Below are 24,836 nucleotides of genomic sequence, written 5' to 3' on the forward strand. Positions count from 1 at the left end.
CGTTTTGCGTATAGAGTATGCATAGATATATAAGTATGAATTATTAGAGGTTTTGTTTATCCTTTTTCTTTGTTGGGGAATGAAGTTCGCAAGTGGTCGTAAACGAGATAGAAAAGTTCTTATAGAAGACTTTGAAACTTGGAGCGGAATTACATCGTTTGGAAAAAGTTTTCGCTTCCGATGCCAGAGAATTTTTATGGAACTGTAGACTATGTAAAGCCAACGCATAGATGTCTCTGAATAGGAGACAATGATCTAATAAGATAGCTAAAGGCATGTTGCTAGCATTCTGGACTTTGTCAATGCACAACAGGCTTTTTAAATTTCAATCGTACGTTTTTCAAAGCAGTTATTTTAAAATTAAATTGTATATATTAATATTTCTTTGATGTAGTTGACGGTTAATCAAATGATCAATCACGTAACTGTAATTTAAAAGTCCTTTGTGCGCAACATTTTTCAATTTACGCGAAAGGAAAAAATAATTATTAAATTTTTTTCATTTCTGGTTTTTTTTGGATTACGAATAAATATCTACATTTTATAGAGAATTTTTCAAAATTGCAGCGGCTTTAAAATGTGCCGATAAAAAAGGCTTTTGTTGTTCCTGCCTTTTTGTCCCGCAATATTATTTATTTTACGATCGTTATTAATTTCGCACGAAATGTCGACAAATAAAATTAATTAAATGCCGAAGTAATGAATAGACAGAATTTGTCAACGCAAGTTCGACGTGCACTTGTAAAGAATGAATTTTCGATACGTGAATTTTCGAGTAATAATAGAATATTAACGTCCGCTTGAAAATGAAATTCATTATCAAAATCGAGCGTTGAAAAGAATAAACAGACTTTTCCCGTTTAATCTTCATCCGCATTAAAATACGTAAAAATATTGCTTTTCGGATATTTTCAAAGATTATTTCACGTCTATTCTGAAATAACGCGAACGCAGAGCAAATATGAACGGTCGTGCCACCCTCCAGAATCAAAATTATGTTTGCTTACGAAAATTGGGGATTATGATTAATTACGGTTCTCCTTTGATCAGAAATCTGGGAACTAATAATAGCTATAAATAAATTCGTTTCTGTCAGTAGAACGCGGGATATCAATATTAATGATGTATTAGATCACGAAATTGATGATTTCAATTTTCTGTGGCCGATACGAACACACTCTCGTTCCTAATTTATGCTTCCTTATCAATCGAAATGTATGTTACTTTTCTCGTCATATTTTTATCAAATTGCAGTAACTTCAATTCTGGTCTTATCAAATTTCATAAAGTTTTGGTCTTGATAAAATCAAAGAACATTTTCTACTGATTTTTCGTTGAAATATTCTTCAAGTCGCGTAATCTTTCTACATGGATAATAAATATCTTTCATTTAGTTTAACTAATAGCGTTCTACTTTCGAAGCGGTGCTACAAATACAGGGTAGATGGAAATTGATATATATCTTACTATATTACTCTTACTCATTCTCTACACGACAAGCTATTCTTTTCTTCTTTATTAGGGCGATCATTCTTTCCCATTCGTTGTTCCTCACCATCTATCTTTTACCCTCTCTATTTCACCAGTAGGTCAAGTAGGCGCTATTTCTCTAATATGAAGTAATGTTACCTGTTCGAACTAGCATTTATTGTAGTTGGATTCATAGATAAAATAGCTACATCAAATCAGTATAAAATCATATCAAAATAATTATCTGAGAAACGATTTCATTTTCGATATCCTGGCGCTAGCGAAACAGAAATGTTTCTATTTATTTGCGAAAGCAATTTTCGAAACATCCATTTTCCCTCAGCTCTGAGGATCGAGTCTCTTCGCACACCGCTGGCGAACAACAAAATGTATTGCACCGAAAGTACAGGTGTTTCGCGCGCCACGTATTCGACAGCAAATGGGATGGAAGGTTTAAAAAATACAAATGCACGCGTACGTCGCGGACGTCCATTCGCAGTAACAAGCCGTTCCTCACGGACGGTTCAATATCGGAGCCGGTGAACGGCTGTTGGACAACGGGGGCGTCGCGGCTTTACTTTTCCTCGGGTTTCGACGGCGGAGGAACGGGCGCAACAACGGGGTGCCGCGAACCTCGAGTTTCGTTTTAATCAATACTGTCGCGTGGTCGCGTGCAGAAAATTCTTTCGCTTATCGTGGGCCCCGTGCGAGCGGTTAAACGCGGCAGAAAGTGCATTTACTTTCGAGCTAAGCACACACAGGAACCGAACCCACCCCCGCCGCGCCCCTATTTCAGACGATAGCCTCGTCGTACGCGTAGTAGATAAAAAAAAAAAATTATTTCTTTTCTGCCGGTTGAACCGCGTTATCACTCTCCTCTCGTGTCGTTTATCTTACAGAAGGAGCGATAACGGAATGATATAACGCTTAGTAGCATTCGTGCTGCTGTTTCTTACACTTTTTACCCCCTTGTTTCCTCGCCTCGCGCTCCTCTGTCCTCTTTTCACTCGTTTCTTTTTTTTATTCCTCCTTTTCCTTCACTATTCAGCTCCAATTTGATAAATGACTTATTTATTCGTTCGCGATTGCGCCGGTCAGAATGGTAAAGATAGGGTTAAACGGCGGTGATTTATTTCGCTGGACGGTAAGAGAAATGCGGCGTTCGCCGGCTGTTTGGATACGCGCGATAAGGGTAGGTTTGATGAACTGTACGGAAGGTACGGTGTATAGAGCGTGATAAAGGCTCGCGAACAGATAGAGATTAAGATTGGTGTTTGATAAAGGAGATTCACTAGTTTTTAAACCCGCTGTCGTTCGTTCTCTGATATCGTTCGACGTGTAAATAATATGTTCATTCACGTGTAAACTCGCGGAGGTACGATGCGCGATGGATGAATGATATTTTCAATAGTACTAAGAACGATTTAACCAGTTAAGTGTGTTTCACGTGTATACTCGTCGTGTAAAATAAAAAATTACCATTCACTATAGAAATTCGAGATCTCAATAAAATGTAATAAGAATATTATTTGGTAATATGTTCCCTTTATATTACCAATACGGTATCAAAACTAATTATATACGTAGCCTAACTAAATACATTCGTAAAATGTATAATAGTACCATTTGCCCTGCGTTTGACGTGTACACACGTCGTTTCTTGTTTTTAATTCCGCACCCTGTGCTGATCTTTTCAAACTAAATTCCACAGTTAACTGGTTAAACGCATTTATTATTTCCTTTAGGTAAATGATTGTTGCATTAAACAAACTGATAGGAATTATTGCTGTTTCTAAAGATACGGTAGCAAGCAAGAAATGTTTCGAAGCAACCCTTCCGTTGTAGAAGAAATGGGCACAAAGAAACGTCTGTGTAACAACCCTCTTTACGTCGCGTCAATTTTTATGACGAAGATTTTTTTTTTTATTACTTCCAGACGTACTCGAGCCGATCATTTTTATTAGTTAACCCTGCGCGTTGAAGTGTTTCACGGGTAAATACAATTGGACGATCTGATGGTCAAGTGGCTGACGCGTAGCTTTGATATTTCGAGCGATCACGGCGAAGATAAAAAGGCACTACGATATTTAATGTTAATAAGATAAGTTCCTCAGATAAATTTGTCCGATAATGGGAAGTAGAAATGATCGAGGTTGTGAAACGACGCCGATGAATAAATAAACGCGTATGTCGATGGTATACATGTATGTATGTAGGAGGCATTAACACTTTTGGATCTCAAAAATATTTCTATCTGGACAGAAGCGAGAAGTAGAAACGAAAATAGTGGAAGTAGGAAACTTTCTTACTAATGGGACGTTATATTATTATATAACACTGTTAGGAGTGAAAAGTACATTCAAATTTTTATAGGATAATTAAAAATAGTTTGTATTACGATAAAACTGATACACAAATTGTAATCGATTTTCTGGTTAAACTTATCTTGGTGCTCGAGCAGTTACTATAATCACGTTTTATTGCTTCAAAAGAGCCACTACACAAGTCAGATGCGAGGATATCCGATCGTTACTCGAGTCTGGCCTGAAGAGCCGTGAAAAAGGTGGAGACGTTCGTGAATCGCGGTGAAAATTCGATATCCGTGCCGGTGTGGAGGGTGAAAAGCGATTTTACGCTCGAATTTCGAAGCGAATGACAGGAAAATCGTTTAACTCCGCGTATTTATATACACGCTGCGGCTGCTCGTAGCTGGAAGACAAGGCCGTGACATTTTCCGTGCTTGTTTTCCTGTCCAGCCTTTTATAACCAGCCCCGGTCGTTTCGAAAAAGAGAGGAGATATGGGTGGACAGACCAGTGTAGGTCGAGGCAGCATTTTAACAACGCGGAACGATTGGAAAACCGAAACTAGATTTCACTTTTCTTCCTACTGCGAGAACTTGCTTTGACCATCGTCGTATTTCGCGTTAAAAACTCTCTACACCTCGTTCCACTTGCAGAAAGGATACGATTTCAGTAACAGCTACCCTTAAGGCAGATAATCTAACCAACATCCCTTTATAAATTATATTTCATAATAAAATAATAATAATATTTGTATTTTTGATTAACACTTTAAAGCTTTTTTAACGAAATACACTTGATAAAATTATTATTGCATTTTATTACAGCAATATGCTATATATGTAATGCTATATATGTAGCGATTTGCTATGTACGTAAGGTTAGATACGTAGATTATATTTTATAATGCAATAATAATAATAACATTTGTATTTATGATTAGCACTTTAAAGCTTTTTTAACGAAATACACTTGATAAAATTATTACTGTATTTTACTCCAGCGATTGCTATGTATGTAAGGTTAAAAAGATAGCAGAGAAAATTAAAGATGGAGGTAGGTAGCGGACGGAAAAAAGAGGGGAAAGTGTACACTTATGTAAATCGCGATAGGAAATGGGGACTAATTTAGGCTCGATGAGAGAAACAAAAGGAAGGATGTGACGACTTATTAGGTTTACAATCCATGTGCTCCCATATGGCGTACCATATGGTGGTAATTAAACTCTTGCCAATGTACACAATTGCCACGTTTTTTGTTACGCAAAATACGTAAACTGTTTAACTCCTTTTTGGCAACCGTTTTTTACTAACGATATTACGTGGGAACTGTGTGGAACACGTGTTGTGCAATAATAAAAACGTTTGTTGGTTCGTAATGTTAAACAGCGCTTGTAAGTTACTGGTTTATATTATGTCACAAGATAGCAAATAATAACGCGGTGTAATTGAAGGTTGTAACGATTCGTTATCGTGCCGGCTATCTGCAATAACACAGCAACGTGACAATCTTTTAAACTTCTCGAATCGAAGCGTCTGCATCTTCGTAGTTAATCTTCCGGTTTTATACGCTTTTTAGAACTCTTTTTTTCCCTATGTCTAGACTGTTCAGACTATCTTGAGGTTCGTTCAATTGCATTCAAATGGCTGTCCCTCCCGTGTTCCGTTTCTTTGCTAATACATTTTACAACAGCCTCCCCTAAGAGCACTCGAGACCTTCAGTTGTCGTCGAAAATTTCTTCTTTTTTACGTCTCTGGATAATCTACATATCCGACACTTTAAATGTGTAAAATATTAATACAGATATTTCTTAATGTTCCTTTGAAATTTATAATTTATGAGAATATCTGTGGATAAAGTATAAACTCGACATATCCTCTTATTTGTAGCAATACGTTAGAAAAATTGGGAGTACAGAATTTAATAAAATCGTAATTTATGATTGCAGAGTCTTTTAATTGCATTCAATTTTACGTTTCGTCTATATTCTATATTATCTGGCCAATTTATGGAAGCGATTTTATTGCAGAATTTATGACACGAGGAAATCAGATTGCTTTGAACTTTCGTATGGCATATATCGCAGCCATCAGTTGTTATTAATATCAGACATAAAGAGAAGTTACACGTAACATCTATTATCTCGTACAAAAAAAAATCACGTCCCATTTAGAAGACCATAAATACAACTTTTTATACCATAGAAACTATCAATATCACTTTACAAAATCCCCATTAAGATGTTCGATGAATCAGTATAAACAGCAACATTTTTCTATCTATAATCATAATTTAACGTTCGAATAAAATTTTCTTTGCTTTCTATGAAAATATTCGAACAGAAGAAATATTCGAATATTTGAACGGAAGCGCCACCCTTCAATCGTCACGTGGTGGCTCACGGTCTTGTTATTTCTGGGATTAAACAGCGATCAAAGCGTCGCGTGTTGAAATTCTCCATTAATTGCGAGAATGTTCGCGGTGGTAACGATGAAAAGTAAATAGGGGAAAAAGTCGAGGCGCTCCGTTTGGTTGGACGAACCCCTCGTCGCGTACGAATACGCGCGGCTTCCTGTTCCGGCACCGGCGATACCGGTCTTATCTTTTGTTCGGCACGGCACACGACGCGAATTCAATGTCAGAAGGGAGATGGAAATGGCGGGTTGTCCGAGCTGGCTGAGAAAGTGCCTGAGTATCGATCCGCGGCTTTTTAACCGTGGTCGCTTGTGCGCGTGCAAACGGAAACGAAATGTTGATCCTTCGTGCTAGATGCTCCCCCGTTAGCACATTTTTCGTGTTCGTTTACCAGGATGGACGAGCAGGCTCGCGCGTTCCCGTGGGATGGAAATTTGTGAAAGAGAAATGAGAAACGACGAACAATCGTGAGTTACTTCTTCTTTGGGGGCGAATGAAAAGTTTCAAGGGCGAATAGAGGGGTGTAGAAAGGAATAGGTAGACGAGGATGGAGGTATGTGTGATATATGACGTAAACTTTGTTTGGAACAATTGGATCGTATTTTTTTTTTTATTTCTCCAGTGGTGTAATTATTCTTTAGTTTGTTGGATTAATGTTCTTTTCGGGAATTTATTTCTTTTGGAACTTCTTCTTTTCTGATGAAGTTCAATTTTTGTCGTAGGACTGAATATCAACGCGAATTTATATTTTTATATATTTAGATAGAGAAGTGGAACTTAGATAGCGTTTTGTTTTGTTATTTAAATATCATAATGTGCAATTTATATTTCGTGCCATAAAACTACCATTTTTATTCGCTAAAAATAAAAGAGGAAAACCGATTTTCACGAAAATGTTACGCAACCTTCGAAAAGCCTTTTCATATTGTTCTATTTTTCGGTGGATTGTACGAAAAGCACCGTGGCGGAGGCAGTATATCTTTTCATGATTAACTGATAACCGTTAGACCTGGAAACGAGAACAATTCTGTGACCCGTAGATAATGCGATTTTATGAGACCTATTCAAAGTAGATATCCGATACTTCGAAGGGAAGTAGGTTTTTAGTAAAATTACGCACTAATAACCAAGTAATTGGAGGAAGCCAAGCTTTTTCATCGCTTGAAAATTACAGGCAAAGCATGTTCCTCTTGTACTTATTTTAATTACTGCATTTAGTGTAGGTGTTTCGAGCGCAGAGATGACTACGTCAACGAACGCACTATAATTTTTCTCACGACATAATTTTAAATCACATCAAATTATTCATTACAAACTTAAATATTCCACGCTCCGTAATGGTTGCATCAAGCATTTACGGTTACGCGTGTAAGGAAATTGAAGATTTTTACACCCGATTAATCAGCACGTGGATACTAAAATGAATACAATTGGCGCTGAAATATTTCTTGCGCGGCAACCACCGAGTATCTCATAAATTTTTCCTCGTCGGGGGAATATTTCTGCACGTGTCGTCGCTATCTGTGTCAAGGTCTCGATTACTTTAGGTCATTTGTATTTAATCTAGCTAAAAAGAACAGAGTGTCCAAGAAGAGCGTCAGAGTAAATTTCAATTGTTCCCACCTCCTCTACCCTTCTCGAAAAAAAAAGGAGGCAGAGAAAAGGGAAGAAAGAAGGCAAGAACGCATTGTTTTCTTTGGCAGAGAGGTTTCTCAATGTTTTATATCCCCCTAAAGAATTCCTGTATTTCATCCTTTGTCTGAATAGGAACAATCCCGCGCGGAGATGCGAAACGTCGTTTCGAGACGCGAATCTCGAATTTACGTTTCCCCCCTTTTGTCGATCGAGCGTCCTCGAATCGACGTGGATCGTCTTAGAAATTTCCGTTTGTACCGCTTTCCACTATGTTGCAACCAGTCGCTATTATACTTGGTTATGAACTAGATTGAGAACGCAGATCCATTCTTGCACGGGTCGTTCTGTTTCCTTTTTTTCCTTTTCTATTTAAGTACGCGTCTAGTGAATTGATCGATGAATTTAAAATGGAACAGCCATCGGTGTACTTCAGACGGCGTGTTCTCCGCTGCGCCGGAAAGACTTTCGCGGGAGTTTAACGACTAATACAGTAGGAATGTAATTAAATTCAAATTTATTCGTATTAAACATTAAATATTTAAAATGCTAATAGATTCCGTAATAGAACATCGTCAGTCTTTTTACAAATACATACACGATTCTTCTCAACTCGTATACGAAACCGATCGACAACAATTAGCACCGTTAATATCTCAAAAGTAAAAACTTAAAAGAAACAAAAATTTGTTAATAACACTTTCTCCTTTTACACCTACAATTCTAAAGATACTCAAGCTAATCGTTCCTCTCTCTCTCTCTCTAATACAATAATAAACCGTAAGACACGTGTCGAATGAATATCGACAACATTGTGCCCATGCAACTATAAACGTTTCCACGTATTATGCACACGATCATCGGGGCTTAGCAAATATTTAAAGCGCAGCGCGTGTCGTTATTATATCAACACGTTATGGTACACGTAACAGAAATCGCGGGACGGCTGGCGATCAATAACGGTGAAGCAACAAAGATCGAGAAAGGCGCGGGCACCGCAGATAAATCTGGCCGCGTAGGATGAGAGAAACGCCGGAGAGAGTGGTACGAACGCGTTCCCGATGAATGGGGACCGTTTCGTGTACATCAAACGGCGGCCGTGCCCCGTCGACGGAACATCTCGTCGCGCGCAACCGGAAATCGGCGACAGCAAAACCGATACGTCGAACGTCATCCGCGTCCTTTCGCCCGACCGCCTCCTCTCGACTCCTCTTCATCGTCCAAGGTCATTGCTAGCGTCGACGCGGCAACAGTATCGGGGGTGGTGTATCGGAGAAACTTCTCGTTTCAACGTGCACCGCCGTTTCGCCGTGACCGATATCGCACGAGGAGAACGATTCTAAATGCGCTTTGTCTGCTTTTCATTTCAGATCGCAGGGAAAGCTAATTGGCAACTTGACGCAGGTACGAATGTTAGCTCGTGCGATAGAACTCTGTTGCTTTCAATGGAAGGGTCGCAGCGGGAGTGGTTGTCCGAGGAATTGAATTTTTATTTTTGTTTCTTTTTTTTTTTTCGCGCACTGCTCTGCTTTTATATGGTGATCATTCTTGCGGGGTCTCCATGTTTGTAGCATTTTTACGCAACTGCGAACGAGGTTGCGGCTCAGCGCGATTTTTTATCGATTTTTATATGAAAGCCCGTATTGGGGACAGACTGCTCCGATCTGGACTTGGTTATCTCAAACGAGGCAGTTGGTTGTTCGCGTGCACTAAATGGAGACGTAGAGAATAATAACGGGATCTTTTTTTTATGCGGCATGTTATAAAAATTCTTCAAATTGTACTCAGTCGTCGTACGTTGATTGGATCGCTGTTTTAAAGAGTTGATTACGGGTAATCAACCCAGTGCGCCTTTTATTTTGTTGCCTTTTTCATTATTCTGACTGTAATATCTGGTAGTAGACAATTTTTTTTTTTAATCTATTTTGTGGAAAGTGCGAACCACTTTTATATAATCTAAAAAAGGAAAACTAACTTATGGGAAATGTTACTGGGTTTAGTTATTATATGTAACGATCGACTTCAACCTGTTTGAGATAATCTGCTCCAAATTGTTACGTGGAAAGCAAAATATATATTAAGGTTCAAAGTAGTTTCAGTTTGAGTGCTAGCAAATATTCACGAGCTTCCTTGTTTAATGATATCAGTACAAAAAGCAAGAAAAAAATATTTATGTAGAGTTACGAGAATATCTGAACGATCTTCCAGCTATCGTAGCTCGACATGGCATTCTGTTACGAATTAGTATAATTCGATAACCGTGACAACCACCCCCGGTTTCCCTTACTCGATGTTGTACATTTTTCGTTTATAATTTGATTATGTAGTTGTATAGCGTTATTGTGTGATTTGTATGAAATAATTATACTAAGAAGACTGTGCGAAGAATAATCAAACAATTTGATTGGGTAATCAGGACCAATGAGGAAAGTAATTTATTTCTTCAGGATCTAAGTCGACTTTGAGAATGGATTTTTTAAAAGTATTAATAAGTGGAGAAAAAAATCACTTATTACGAGATGTATCGTAATTTGAATTATTTTTGTCGTCCAATCAACGACTTGCACATATATTTACGCATAGATCGCGTATTTGCGTGTACCTTGCAAACGTATCGAATCGATAAGCCACTCGTAAAATACAAGTGTCCGTTTCGTGCGAAAGGCGATTATAATAGCGGAGGGCCATTTAGCGGAATAGAATGTCTGTTGATGTCGGTTAATACAATAGAATGCCTGTTATTCGCTCCTATCGTTCCACGAATGCGAATATCTTCGGGTTTCCCTCTCGTTTCTCGTGCGCGCGAAACGAGATTACAATAGAAAAGTATCTTCGCCTGCTAGGTGATGCGAACGAAAATAGGTCAGCCCGAGTGAATACAATGAGTCTCAGAATTCACAGAAGGAAGTACACGTAGGTAGAAAAAAGGCTGGCACGTTGCTCGTTAAAGGGATCCTCTGCACTTGCCTTATTTGTTGCCGTACTTTCGAAATTAGTTCTCTACGGATTAGCATAATTCTTTAATCGTACTCGAATTTTTCTTTTCGCCTGCTTCCATCCATCGCTTATTCTGCTCGCTATTTTGCCAGTAAATGGCTTCAACGTTATTACGAGTAGACTCTTTTCAGTGCTATAAAAAGGATATTACAAAAAAATTAATTGTAACTATAATCATTTTTAGAAGTATAGCATTTCTTACTTTGTCTTTCACTTCGATTCACAATTGAAAATTGAAAAAAAGTTTTTGCAGCACCGTTAATTGCGAACAAAAAAAGAAACAAAATTATGCAATAACCACTTTTCAACGAGTTGTCTGTATACTTTCGTAGTCTGAGATACTAATTAATGATATTTTCTCCCGATTTCTTTATAAAACACAGACACATACGTACGCGATTAAGCTGCATGCAGTGAGAAATGCGAGCGACTTTCCAGAGAAATCCACCTGACCACCTCGAACAGATATTCAAATTACCCTGATCATCTCGAAAGAAAGATCCTTAACGCGAGCCCGGGAGCGCAGCTCTATTTTCACGTCCCATTTATCTTGTGAATTCATTCAATTTGTATCCCGAACGCTATTTCGCCCTCGCCTTGGCGAACGGAATAATAATTAACCGTTCTATTCTTAACCAAGCGAGTACCCCTGGCCGCGCAACAATAAAACGTCGATATGTGCCTGCGAAGCAGGATTAACGGTGGCGTTACACCACACCGCTCTCTGCCATCCGTGGAAACCTAAATCCTCATTAGAAACGAGCTGCGTTACTTAACGCACAGGTGGAACGCGTCTTGTTTATTTATAGAGTCTTCCTGAAAGGAAATCAAGTGTAATAAGAGGTCTGTCCACCGGAGCGTGCCCCGTCGCTCCTCGCACAAAGCGCGATCTCGCGCTCGGGAAAAACGTAATTTCCCAGCGGATCGTCGTCGCAGCTTATAATTCACCTCCCGCTGTCCCACGGAATATGACAGTCATTAGCGTGCCGCGATACCCGGATTCGATTCGACACGGATCTCGATAAAATTTTATTTACGCTGACGGTAACAAGAAACACACGGATGTTAAGTAACGATATCGTTCCTAGTATCTCATCGTTTGCGAGTTGCTTTTCATTCCTATGCATTTTCTTTCAAAAATGGTATACGCATTATTCTTGAATAATACCTCGTATATATCGTGTATATCTGAAGTCTTGCGGTTGATGTAGCCAACCGAATCGATAATTATCTTGGGGAACACCTATCGGGATACACAATGAGATAAACAGTGTTTTATACAGTAAAAAAAGTACTTGCAGCTTTGAATAAGCTAATCGAGTAATAAGATATAGAATAATGCAAGAAAAGTACCAACAAATTTCATAATCGAACGCATCGAATTGTTTTACAAGAAACTAGGATACACGAAATTTTCCTAACTCGAATTGACCCGAACGGTGGATACGAGTCAGAGGGACTGAAAGGACAAGTTATTTAACTAATATCCAACTTCCAGCTCGACATTAGTCTCGCAGTTAGGGTCTCGCGAACGACCACGTGTGTCAATATCGGTGCCTAACAAGGATCTCGAAGGACATCGGGTTTCCTCGAACTTTCTTGGCTATCCCGCATACTTCCAACCCGGTACAGTATGCTCGCCCCGAGTTTTCTCGCGTACGAACGATTCGTGAACCTGCCTCTGCACAAGCTTATGAAATTCGTCGCGCAACGCGATGCGAGGGTCGTGGTCAGTTGGTCGTTTAACCGTCGAACGATTTCACCCTGCTGGGAATCCGAACGGTTGGTAGCGGTCGAAGGACATGGCGTACGTGGACGCGCTGCTTCGTCCTGAATTTGGCGAGACCTGGCGCAACGACGGGTGGTCGTTAGAGGTGAATCTCTATAGGTGGCTCAGGTCTCTTCTCTGACCACCCCTGGTTCCCCTCTGTTCCATTCACGATGACAATAATTGGCTAATTAAGTCACCCTCACGCGCGTACGTTGCCCCCGCCCGTGGTTCCGGTAATTCAGTTCCAGGCATCTCTTCCTGTGACACAACAATGTAGGTCAATTGACGCGTGTGCCATAAACCGTCCACCAGGCGAATTCATTTCACGCTTCCGACACATCGCGATGAAAGAACGCTGTTCCTCGTGTTTTCGGTTTAGGAGAGAGCGCGCGCGCGCGCGGTTCGGCTCGGTTGAACAATGGTTCCGTTCGTTCGAGGAGATCGGCGAACAGTGCAAATTGGAGGGCTAATGGGGAACGATGGGGTTGCGTAACAGGCGTTTTTTCTTTGGCTCGACTATCGTTACGATCGGAGTTGGTACGAAGTAGGGCAGCAGGTTTTTCCATTGGAAAAAGCCCGTTTTGCGGATTGGTTTGTACTGGAGAGAGTAATATATCGAGTAATTGGAAATTTTGTTTCTCAAAGTGTGGATGTTACTTTTTGATTTTGCTGAAAGGGGTAGAAATGTATAGGTTCCTTGTATGCGTAAATGTAAAAGATTATCGTCATTAATCTTGCAAAGGAAATTCTTTTTTGAGAAATCTATTACGGTACGAGGTATTCTTTCATAAAGCACCTCATTTTTCTTTATGCTATTACGCCATAGAACAACATAAAGGGTATAAAGGGAGTTATTTTAAATGTACAGCTTCCTCGAATGCATAAATATAAAATATTATCTTCCTTAATACCATAAAGAAAAGCTTTTTTTGAAAAATTTATTATTGCACCAGGTATTCTTTCATAAATCACCTCTGTTTTCTTTATGCCAGTACTAAATAAAACAATATGGCGGGTACGAAGCTAACTATGTCAATTCTCGTTCAAGAGCGAAACTTTATGTTTGTAACCAATAGCTTCGTTACTAGAAGCCTTTAATTATAATTTATCGCGGACCATTGCACGTGAATTATAGTTTACACTGTTCACCGCGCTCTCGATACTTTTTCATAGATAACACAGTGTTCGAACAGAGAGTCTCGTACACTTTCTCGCCTTCTATTTCGTATCGCTCGATGGGCAGAATCGCTGACGACGCGACATTTGGCAATGTCTGCCGTCCGCGATTACGAGGCGCCCTTATTGGATTAAAATCACCTGATTCGACGGAATCGCCGTCGATGAGTTCGAGTGGCTTTGGATTTCGTTCTGAGTCGATGGGTAAGCAGGTTTTACCTTTTGCGATCGTCGTTGCGAGATTAAGGGAGTCGCCTCGTGTCAGGACGAGCGGAGTCGATTAAGAAGAGAAACGCGATGTCGTCGTATTCTTAAATGAATTTAGTCGCAATCGTCGAGTTGAAGCTATTAATTTACCAGTTCTGTTTTTTTTTTTTTTTTAAGAATCGTTCGGTTTATCAAAGGTCCAAGCAGCAATGAACTAATATCATTTTCTTAATGGCGAGTTATCGGTGATTTGTCTCATCCAACAGCGCAAAAACATACTTTCGTACACGCGAAACGATTACACCTATCATTCCCTTTAAAATACTGCACGCGAATAAACGCGCAACTATTCAGTAAAAACATTCATTTCCAACAGCAGTAGAAAAGAGGGAAATTACATACCCCGTAAAAAATTATACGCGCCACCCATTCCCATCCAGACTATAAAATACTCTGTTTGCGTGGAATCATTCCCCGACACATTTAATCCCCTCTAATGACCACGCAATTTAAAAGTTACACATGCCCGAGCATACCTATCTTTTAATTCATCACATTCTATTTGCTTACATAACTTCGCTACTGTACTATCTGTAATGAAATCGAGTAGTCTTTCTTTTTCGCGAACATTTATTAATTTCCACTTTTCCGTATCAAAATAAGAAACTGTCGATATTGATAATTACTTCTATCTGGAAGCAGATAGAATTGCAAATTTCTATATAACAAAAAAAAGAGTCTCAGCTGCGTAGAAGAATCTTCAGTTCGTATATAAAACGAGGATGCAAGGGAACCTCGATCGACAGATTTAGTTTAACACTTTGACGCAAATGACGTCTATAGCCGTCAGATCTTTGGCGATATGCACGCAAATGACGGTTATAGCCGTCGTGAATGTTTTAATGAATAAAAAAAGAACAGCGTTAGTACGAAGTGTACTAACACGTACACTTGTTAAATTATCGAGTAACACATCTAGAAAAGAAGTGATATCATGCCAGACAGCGTATTAGTTGTTTCTTTTTCGCTTCGGAACATTTGAGTATCCAGAGACAAATGACTGCTACGACAGTCGAAAGATGATTCCGTGAAGACGAACCATTTATTCAGTATTTGTTCACGAATTAACCAGTTAACTGCGTTCGACGTGTATACACGTCGAACCAAAACTTTATTTTGTTGCGATTGGTGAGTATAATTCTTGTCAAATAAAAATATAAAAGCCTTCCTCGTTTTACTTTCCTCGTGAAATGTATAATAGGAGTATTCCCCTGCGCTTGACGCGTATTCCCGTCATTGCTTGATTTTAATTACGTGCTTTGTAGTCGATTTCTGAAACTGAATTCTGCAGTTAACTGGTCAAGTAAATACAATGAATTAGTAAACCAAATGCCGTATAGTCGTCACGACGGTTATAGACGTCATTTGCTTCAGAAACAGAAAAAATGACACGCTTTTTGGGGAAAAACTGTGACAAAATGTGATACTTTTCACATCCAAACGTACAACTTACACTCGATTTCATCTGGCACTCGTGAACGATCGAAAAAAAAAAAAAATGTGTTTCTGAGGGCGATCGTAAAGCGAAAAATGTGCGTGAAAGTGTTAGAACCGAGCACGCTGGTCGCTCGCGCGTAGTTTCGAAGTGGTTTCTAAACGTCGACGGGCCGCGACATATCGATAAACGTATCGGGGCCGCGGGAATCGCGCGGAAACCGCTCGCGGTGTCATAGGTCCGCGATGTCATAAGGTCTCGCCGGTTCCGTTCCTAATATTCCGTGGAGAACGGGGCGATCGAGTCTGCGGTGTCCTGGCGCAGCCGGCGGAATGAATTAGCTGCACTTGACACAGGCGGCTGCCCTAGCAGGAATTCGTAGTCAGCTTCCGTCCGCCAGACAGTCGAGCAGACTATGCAAATAACCCGTGAAACCGTGTGCAAAGCCGGCGAGCGTGTACGTGAAAGCGCCGCGGTCCTGGAACGGTCTTGGTGCACCACATTCTCGGCTGCACGCTCGTTTACAAGCGTACCGGGTGTCGCGAACGTTCATCCGTCAGATTTCGACTCGAATTCGTCTATCGATACGTCTAAAAATCGCTGGAGAATGTGAGTTTTCTTTAGAAAAACCAGATAAAAGTATGTAGGCAAGGTATCTGTGGAAAAGATAATTGGCGAAGGTGGTTTCTAATTGGGGTACGTGTGATAATTTATTAATGTTTTTAACGTCTAGAAATGTGGAAAGTTGGAAGGTGTAACGTTGTGATTTAGTAAATTTTGCTTGGTCTTGAATTTTTATCGATTTGTTAGAAATATTAGAAGTTCGTTGTGACACGTGATGGGTAATTAAAGTATTTGCAAGGTTTTTTCACGCGAGTTTAATTTTAGCGTCGGTGGGAATGCAAATTCACTGTTTGAAGAAGGTCGTGTAAATGTTGACTCGCGAAATGTTTTGGAAACGGACCGATACGAGAGCTAGGGAATGTCGTTGATAATGATGTTTTAAGAGGCGTCGCTGAAAATAATCCACGACAAGCGGCAACAGAAACGGCGTTTCGAGTGAAGGCAAGCCCATTACTTGTCACCTGGTTCAGGTAGGAAGGCGGAAAAAAAAAAAATTGACAAATGGGTTCTGCATGAGTTAAACGGTGTACAGAAGCGTAGACCAGTTCAGATACTCGCTTCGTTACTTTTAGTTTAGGATATTCGATTTTGCTATGCACGTACTCCTCCTTGAACGTGTGAGAAAAATAATGTTTCTCTACACAGAGAACTGATATTAGCAAAATTATTTTCATTCAAATGTATTCCTCCGCAATTTCGTTCGAAATATCTGTCTTTCACACGTCGATTTCCTACAATATTTAAATTTCAAGACCTCTTTATAGTCTCTACTTTCAAACATGAACCAATTACTCCAACCATGATCTCCATCCCGAGTCAAGATTCCTTCGGATACCAAATTTAATCGAATCCTTCGTTAAACATTCCCATGCAAAATATATTGCTACGCGCATACTCTTCCTTGAACGTGTGAGAAAAATAATGTTTCTCTACACAGGGGACTGATATTAGCAAAATTATTTCCATTCAAATGTATCTTTCACGCGTCGATTTCCTACAATATTTAAATTTCAAGATCTCTTTATAGTCTCTACTTTCAAACATGAACCAATTACTCCAACCATGATCTCCATCCCAAGTTAAGATTCCTTCGAATACCAAATTTAATCGAATCCTTCGTTAAACATTCCCATGCAAAATACGCTTCTACGCGCACCGTTCATACGGTCGTAATAACGTCATACGGCGAAGTGATACAAGTTTCTACATTCCTCTGTCTTGATGTACACTCTCGAGGATCGTGGTACGAGTGTCGCTCGATGAGATATGCCGTGCTGTAAAAATATTTTTGCTTTTCGACGTAAACCCTCCTCGAGGGGCGGCCACTGGGCGAGCAGAGTCGTGAATTCTGAATCAGACCGACGCCGCGCGTTAGATCGACGCGGTGGACCGATCGAGCATTCGCGGCGCGTTCCACACGTGATAACTTATCTTTCGCGAGGGAGCATGAAATAACTGTTATGAATGTCCATGGGATAAGGCGAGGACGGAGTTTCATCCTTTTTTGTTCTCTTTGTCGCGATTACCCTTTCGGGATACGTGCGATGCATCAAACGTCTCTTTTTATTCCCCCGTTCGGTAGCATTGATTAATAACGCGGACGATGAATAACGAGGGGATGATTTATGAAAGGTTTGTTTTATTTGTTTGCTTAGCGAATTTTCTGATTACTAATGCATGCTACGTGACGAAGTGTTTGACAAAGATTCTTCTACGTCTAATATTCTATCTGCTGTTTTAATTTCCTTTACCTCGCGAAGCCCTCGCGAGAATGCTGATGTTTCATTCGGTTTTATTTTCGATTGCTTAAAACAGAGTTCAAGGGAAAAATACAGAGTGTATTTTGAACGCGTGCTAACACATTATACTGTCGACCTAAAAAATTAGACTGTACAATCGGTGATTTCGTTCGCTCGTTACTCCTCTCTGCTTTCGTGATTCAATTCTCTGTTCGATAAGTATCACAATGGAACATATGTTTTGATCTGGCATTCTTTTCAGGGTAGAGAAAATGTTTAACGTTACATACTGTTGCACGCTCCAGATAAAAAGCCTGAACAACCTTCTCATACCATTAGACTTCTTCATTTCGTTCCCTTTCGCTTAGAATGATTCATCTTAGCAGATAAGATTAATCACCATCGAGCATTCGCGCATCGGATCATTCGCGGAAGCGTCGATGCTGAACGCAAGAGGAACCGGAATTTCCGTCTCGCCTCGAAGTTTTCTCGTGTTTTGCGCCTCTCCATATCGCAGCTGCGCATTTATTATTCGAAATCAATCATTCGTAGACCGATAATCGATAAGGTACTTTAGTACCAGGCACTTTCTTACAATTTTTTACTTTATTTACTTACTACTCGCGCGAGAATAAAAATTCCCAATCCGCGATGCAATCAAGTTCTAAGACACCCTCGAAGCGAGTCAGAAATTAAATCGATCCCATCGGCTACTAAGTTGCTCAAGTTTCGAGACAAGTTTCCGGATCTTGATTGACGTTTCAATACTTTATCGCGACGGGAAGGCAAATTATCCGAAAGGTCGACGAAATTCTTGTAATTAGTTATCAAAATAGATAGGGCGCACGGTATTCGACGAATGCATTCGTGGCACCCCGTATACACCGTCGTCACCGATGCATATCCACCACGCAGACATGCATATAAGTACACTTAGGACATCTCTCGTGCCTATGCACAGGAGTCGGTCATATACAACCCGGGATCCCGTTCGTCGGCTGCATCCGAGAAAATATACGGACACGTATTTGCCGATATTATCGCCTCCTTAAGCCCGTCTCACATCGCGCGCCTTTTTTCCCAGGCGATTTTTAAACGATCGCTCCCGAGGAAACTCGTTACATCCGCGATGAAACGGACACCCGCGTCCACGCGCTCGCGGATCCGCCCTCGATCCTGCTGGCAATTTTTCTTTCGACCAGTTTCACTAGTTTTCTCGTGCACACCTTCTGCTAATCGACGCGAGATTAAACTAGAAACGTGCACTATCTTCTGAAGGTTTCCAGTCACCGCAGTTATTTCGAGAATGCAGAGTTCGAACTGATTTTCGATGGAAAGAAGTTGCTGTGTATACAATTAAATATTTGAAAAATGTAAAAAACTTGGAAAGTTGTTTTTAAATCTTTGGCTAGTGGTGTTTAACATCGTTCTTGTGTTTAAAGCACGCAATTTTTTGAGCTGATTATTATCGATATCTGTTCGTCTGAATCGTTCAGTTCTGTTTCGAATTTGATGGCAGAAGCAGGTGCATACGGTTTAAGGGTAGCCAGGACGGTAGTTAGCGTTCTAAATGAGACTTTATACTGCTTTCTTGCGAATCTGTATGCGTTTACGCGTACTGCTTATTACGCGTCGCTGGATAAACCATGACCGACCATTTTACTCGAGCGGCGCGAACGAGCCTCTGCCTGTGCACGGACAGAGAAACTTTTTGCTCGCCAGGTTGAGGATACCGTTGATAATTAAGTGCGTACATTGTCCTGCCATAAAATTGAAATTAGGCTGAATGAAAAAGTTACGATTAAAAAATTCAAGGGAATTCTCGGATACGAATTTATTTCAAGGGTGAAAATTGCCTCTGAAAGTAGACTCTGAAGGCCGAAGTACCTCATTATAGGATCGAATCGTCTGGGCAATTTGAAATTAATTGTAGATCGCATTGATCGAACGGAAATTTGCTCTTATTTTTAATTAACTGTATTTTTCAACGTTGTATATATCTATCAACGGATTAAAAGAATGTATCTAATATTTCGTTTTAGTAATCACTGGTTTCTAAAGCATTTTATGTTTTAAAATTTGTTGCTATCTTTTGTTGCTATATACAACGTAAATTTGAATAGTTGTAAGAGAGAATTATCTCAGAAATGTGACATTCTAAATAAGTTTGACAACTATATCTTACGTATTAAAATTTTTTGCTGTCTTTCGTTGTTATATACAATATAAACTTGAATAGTTGCGAAAGAGAATGATCTCAGAAAAGCGACATTCTAAATAAGTTTGACGACTATATCTTACGTTCTAAATTTTTTGCTATCTTTCATTACAATATACAACATAAATTTGAATAGTCACAAGAGAGAATTATCTCAGAAAAGCGACATTCAAAAGAAGTTTGACGACTATATTTGCGGTAGCATACTACGTCTATACTCCTCTGTCATTCACAAACCAGCGCCAATTGTAACGGGCGGCCATTTCGGCCAATACCATAATTCTTCTTGCACGGGCGAAGATAAATCCTGCTGTCGCCGCAGATAAATCCTGATTAGTCAAACGTGATAGCACGCCTTAGTTTCGCCACAATGCCCTCGATGTGCCGGCAACAAAACCTACGACAGAAGCGGATATATATCTTTGGTAATGGGCCGCCCTCGCCGACAGATAACGAGGCAGCTCTCGTCATCGGTTTCCCCGTTTTCCGCGCTAGAAACACCGTTTTCGAAGACGGAAGGAAGGTACGAGCCGACAATGAGTCATCCGTTGGGGCTCGACCGTTTTTATCTCGTTCGTGTACCTCGTATCGGTTAAAATAACCGGAAATCCGATGGAACGACCGGGAAAAGGCCACCGTGGTGAACCTCTGACCGATTCTGAATGGCCCGTTTTCTGATTTTCCGGCTGGTTCGTAGATCGAAATCGTCGAAAGAAAGCAGGACGCGCGTTTGTTATTCGAAGCAATCGGTCCATACGGAAATCAGATCGTACAGAACGATATTCAAATTTATCGATTCACGTGGACACTGTACAAAAGCCATTTAATTCATATTATTCCTCAATTTCGCTAAAAAGTTCGTTTGAAAAATGAATATTCGATTGGGACCCGGTCCTTTTGGATAATTAAATGTCATACCTGGCTCTTTTGGATTTTATACGATTTTTCATTGTACTTTTTCCACGAGTTTTGATGTAGTTTCAGATACACAATGTTTGCCTGTATAATAAAGATGTTTAAAGTAGGTTAAAGCAGTTTCGTGTTCGCAATTATTTCCCGGGACAGTAATGGAAAGCAGTAGTTATTTTTCATGAATAACGCATAACAACATCTTCGTCGTCGTATAATTTCAGAGTCTGCCTCGCTATTGAGTCCGTCGATACTCTACGACTCATTCAGCTGTGCGAAACCTTTGTGTGTCGGTTCCTCTTCTGCACAGTAAGAAAGCAGACGTCTCGAATTGAAACACTTTGCCATTCGATATAATTAAAAGGTATCCACTTTCCACGGGGATTCATTAATTTCTTTATTATCACTATATATTATATCATAGCGTACAGAATTCAGTGACGGTCGTATTTAACGTTTTTCAACTTCCTCATTTCTTTCTGAACAACGCGAGCCAATGAGCTGGCGTGCAAACGTGACATTATTGGAGTTTCTCGCGACTGCTCGCTCGTGAGGGCCACTCAGTGGGCTCTGCTGCTCAAAATAATTAGAGGATGCTGTGTCTGAAAGATGAACTAGCATAAGTGCAGGCCCAGTTGCGGTGAAATAGAACCTGCCTTTTTGTTCCATTTTTTTTTTTTTTTTTTTTTTTTTAGTGGAACGAAATAGTCTGTATTTTCTAAAGGTAATGCGGTGCATTCGCACGTGCGGAGAAAGGATATGATTTATGACGCTAGGATTTCGTGAAACGCCCACAGCTTTTAATTGCTTATTACCCTTTTCCTGGCGCTAATTCTACTGTTATATAAACATGTTTGTTTTCTTTAATTAGGATAAATAAATATTATTTGCAGCGTCGCGATAGAAACATGCATGGATTACGTTTCATGAAAAGTTATTTGGTTTTTAGAAATTTAATTAGTCGAGACATTATTGTTTACAAGACCAAAGATACAGGAATAATTAAAGCACGAAATGAAATCTGAAACAAATGAGCAGTAAACCAATATTTCCAAGTACGTATCAGTGATATAATAGAGTAACGTAATAAATATTAATTAACGCTGAGCACGTTAAATACTGTAGTTTTGGTGTTTCGAGATTAAAGAGAGGCAAACAGAGAATAATGCAATTAAACGATTCGATAACGCGCGGAAATTTACTCGTTCAAATTTCAACTATACATTCCACCCCATTCGATGACCTTCCACTCCATTTGATATCGGTCCATATTTTCGTAAGCAAATTTGCCGTTTAATTATCCAGCGAATTAACAAACTTCGATAAATATCCACCCACGCAACGAAGGACCGTAATCAATTTTCATTCGACTTTCAGTCACACCTAACAGATTTCACCCCTTCTCGATTTCATCCCTCGATTTTCGTTAAAGCGTCCGTCCACGAGTTTGATTGTTTCCACCTCGTTGAGAATCATTCTCAGTCACGAAGGTTTGTCGTTTATCGCGTGAACCGAGGTTTCAGTGAAAGTTTGGGAAATTTCGGCTGTTCTTCAAACGATGGAACGATCGTAGCGAGCGTTAAGTGTTTCGACGCGTGTCTGGGGAACCGGAGTGCTCGTTAGTTCCTGTTGCACGACGTGTATGCTCGCGCGAGCCGTTTCGCAACCTTTTTCGCTTCGTCGAATCGAACGAGCTAATTTTCCAATGAAAAGAAATTCACGGTTCAGGAACGGAACAGCTGCTCGCGGCGTGCCTTGCCGTTAGCGTACGATGCATTTTCAGTAAAGCAATGAAACCGATGTCTGAGATAGCGTTGCATTTCGCGTAACTCATACCTTTCTTTTATTTCCTCGACTTCTCTGCGTTTAAATTTATACACGAGAAGAAGTAATCTTTGTTTTGTATTTAATTTATCTTGAAATTAACGTTTGGTCTTCTTTGAGGCGTTTTGTTACAAGCGAGGGGACAGAGAGAAAGAGAACAGTTTAGAGAGCAAAATTAAGTGAGAATGGTGAATAACAAAATTACGATTGAAGCTTTGTACTCGTAGGAAACGATTCGAAAAATTGCGTATAGTAAAGGTCTATAAGGCGATCTAACGCGTGGCGAATTGCTATGTGGCTGTACGTGGAACTTGTACCACGTCGCCACTGGATTATGGACTCTTACTATTCTAGCGTACGCAAAGAATTTTCTTAGAACCTTCAGCATGATTACATCGCTCGTGGTTTTCGTTTTATTTCGTTCTCCATAATTACCCCGTTTCATCTCGCGAACATCTCGTACATCAGAAAATACTCAACCCCATTTGAAACTAACATCTCAGCAAAAGAACGACGTCGACCGTTTTAAATCCATTGTCAGATTGCATTAAGGGAGTAATATATCAATCGTTCGTTCCATTCGAATAAAAGCTGGTTCGTACGAATTTACCAAAGGAATTTTCTCTCGATATACACGATTATCCGAAAGGCCCGACACGTTTCACTTGTCAAACGCATTTGTTACCGCACGCGCGCGCACGCGTCCACTTTGTATCGCTTTTCCATTTTTCCACGCTGCCTTTTCACCTTTGCCCACGGCGATTCCTCGGTAGAAGAATATCGCGAGCGTAAACGAACGTTTTTTTCTCACGTCCACGGGTAAAATAGAGTTTACGGCTGTGGACGAAGGCCCCGGCCATCGCGTCGCAGTCAAAGGAGAAGCTCGCGCGACGCAAGAAGAGCAGGACGGAGGCCTTTGAGGGACGGAATTAGCGATGCTCGTATTCGCGTGTGTAACCGGGTGGAGCGTGCGCTCGCTGCACGTTTAAAATGTCAATTTAACAGAAAATGTACGCTGGAAAATTTCATCGACCGTGTGTGTTCATCTCCTGCAGCTTTCTTCGCGCGCGTGCACGCGAGTTGGCTCGACTCGAATCCGCTCGTGAAGGGTTTTAGCTTCGTCCACGATGTCTCCGGGCAATTTAATAAATTAATCAATACTTATCAGGCTGCTCGACCGTTTCGGCCGTTATTCATAATGGCCGGACATTATGAATAATGACCTATTAATCACTTGGCCCATCCAACGTGTATCGTCCACGTATGTGTAAATTATGAAATCCAGACACTTGAACTCCAGGCAAGAGTTTTGCTCCTGTGGAATATTAACACGTTCGCAGAGGACTGTTTTTCATAAGTTTTTTATGTATATTTGGGTTTTTGTTTATTCAAAGATACTTTAACGTATGTGTGGTAAAAGTGCAATAATTTCTTTCGTAATTAATATATTTTACTGGTATTTTCAGAAATTGTACAGAAGTTGTATTATTATTCGCTTATATGGTGTTAAATATAACTTTTTTTTATCGCGTACATCTTGTTAAAATGTTAAAGTTGAAATGTAAATAAATGCGAAAGCTTAATTTCCTTTTTTTTTTGGAAACGACGAAGAGTAACTGTAATCGAATGACTCGATTTCGTAGTTTTGAGCGTATTTAACTCGAAAAACTGGTTTTGCAGCGGCGACACGTTAATTTGCATTCGCGTCTAAAAATATACTAATACCACGATTATCGAAGACCTTGCGAGTAATATTGTCACTGTTAGTTTCTCAGTTTCGAGATTTATTATTTGGGCTGTGCTTTTATAGAAACGGAATATTAAAAAAGACTTCGCATGAGTTTACCCTCTCTTTGAATTACTTAAGCGAAATTCAAATACTCCGTTGAGCATGCTCGATTCAAAGAGTCTTAATCTTTTTATTTTTAATTTGGTTCCTTCATTCGGACGAGTTTTCAAATATTCATTCGAGTTATCTTCCTTTGTGCTCTTCGCGGATCTCGAAATTTCGTTTCGTTCCAGTTAAAAATAATGACGCACCAGTATGCATCAGAATC

At 40.0% G+C, this 24,836-nt stretch overlaps 2 protein-coding genes across 4 annotated transcripts in view; both read left to right on the forward strand.

Moving 5' to 3' along the window:
* LOC143422168 (uncharacterized) overlaps window positions 1–24,836 on the forward strand; it is a 153,037-nt gene that overhangs the window by 43,568 nt on the left and 84,633 nt on the right. The gene's annotated exons all lie outside the window — the stretch shown is intronic.
* Window positions 1–24,836, forward strand: part of LOC143422166 (uncharacterized) — a 58,637-nt gene that overhangs the window by 3,847 nt on the left and 29,954 nt on the right. Inside the window, exon 2 of one of the 3 annotated variants that reach the window (XM_076892619.1) lies at window positions 9,190–9,223. The exons of the other annotated variants lie outside the window; for them this stretch is intronic. The gene's annotated coding sequence lies outside the window, so the exon portion shown is untranslated. The remainder of the gene's footprint in view (window positions 1–9,189; window positions 9,224–24,836) is intronic. 3 annotated transcript variants of the gene reach the window in all.

The sequence above is a fragment of the Xylocopa sonorina genome, chromosome 3 (genome assembly GCF_050948175.1).
Source record: "Xylocopa sonorina isolate GNS202 chromosome 3, iyXylSono1_principal, whole genome shotgun sequence".
NCBI classification, from domain to species: Eukaryota; Metazoa; Arthropoda; class Insecta; order Hymenoptera; family Apidae; genus Xylocopa; species Xylocopa sonorina.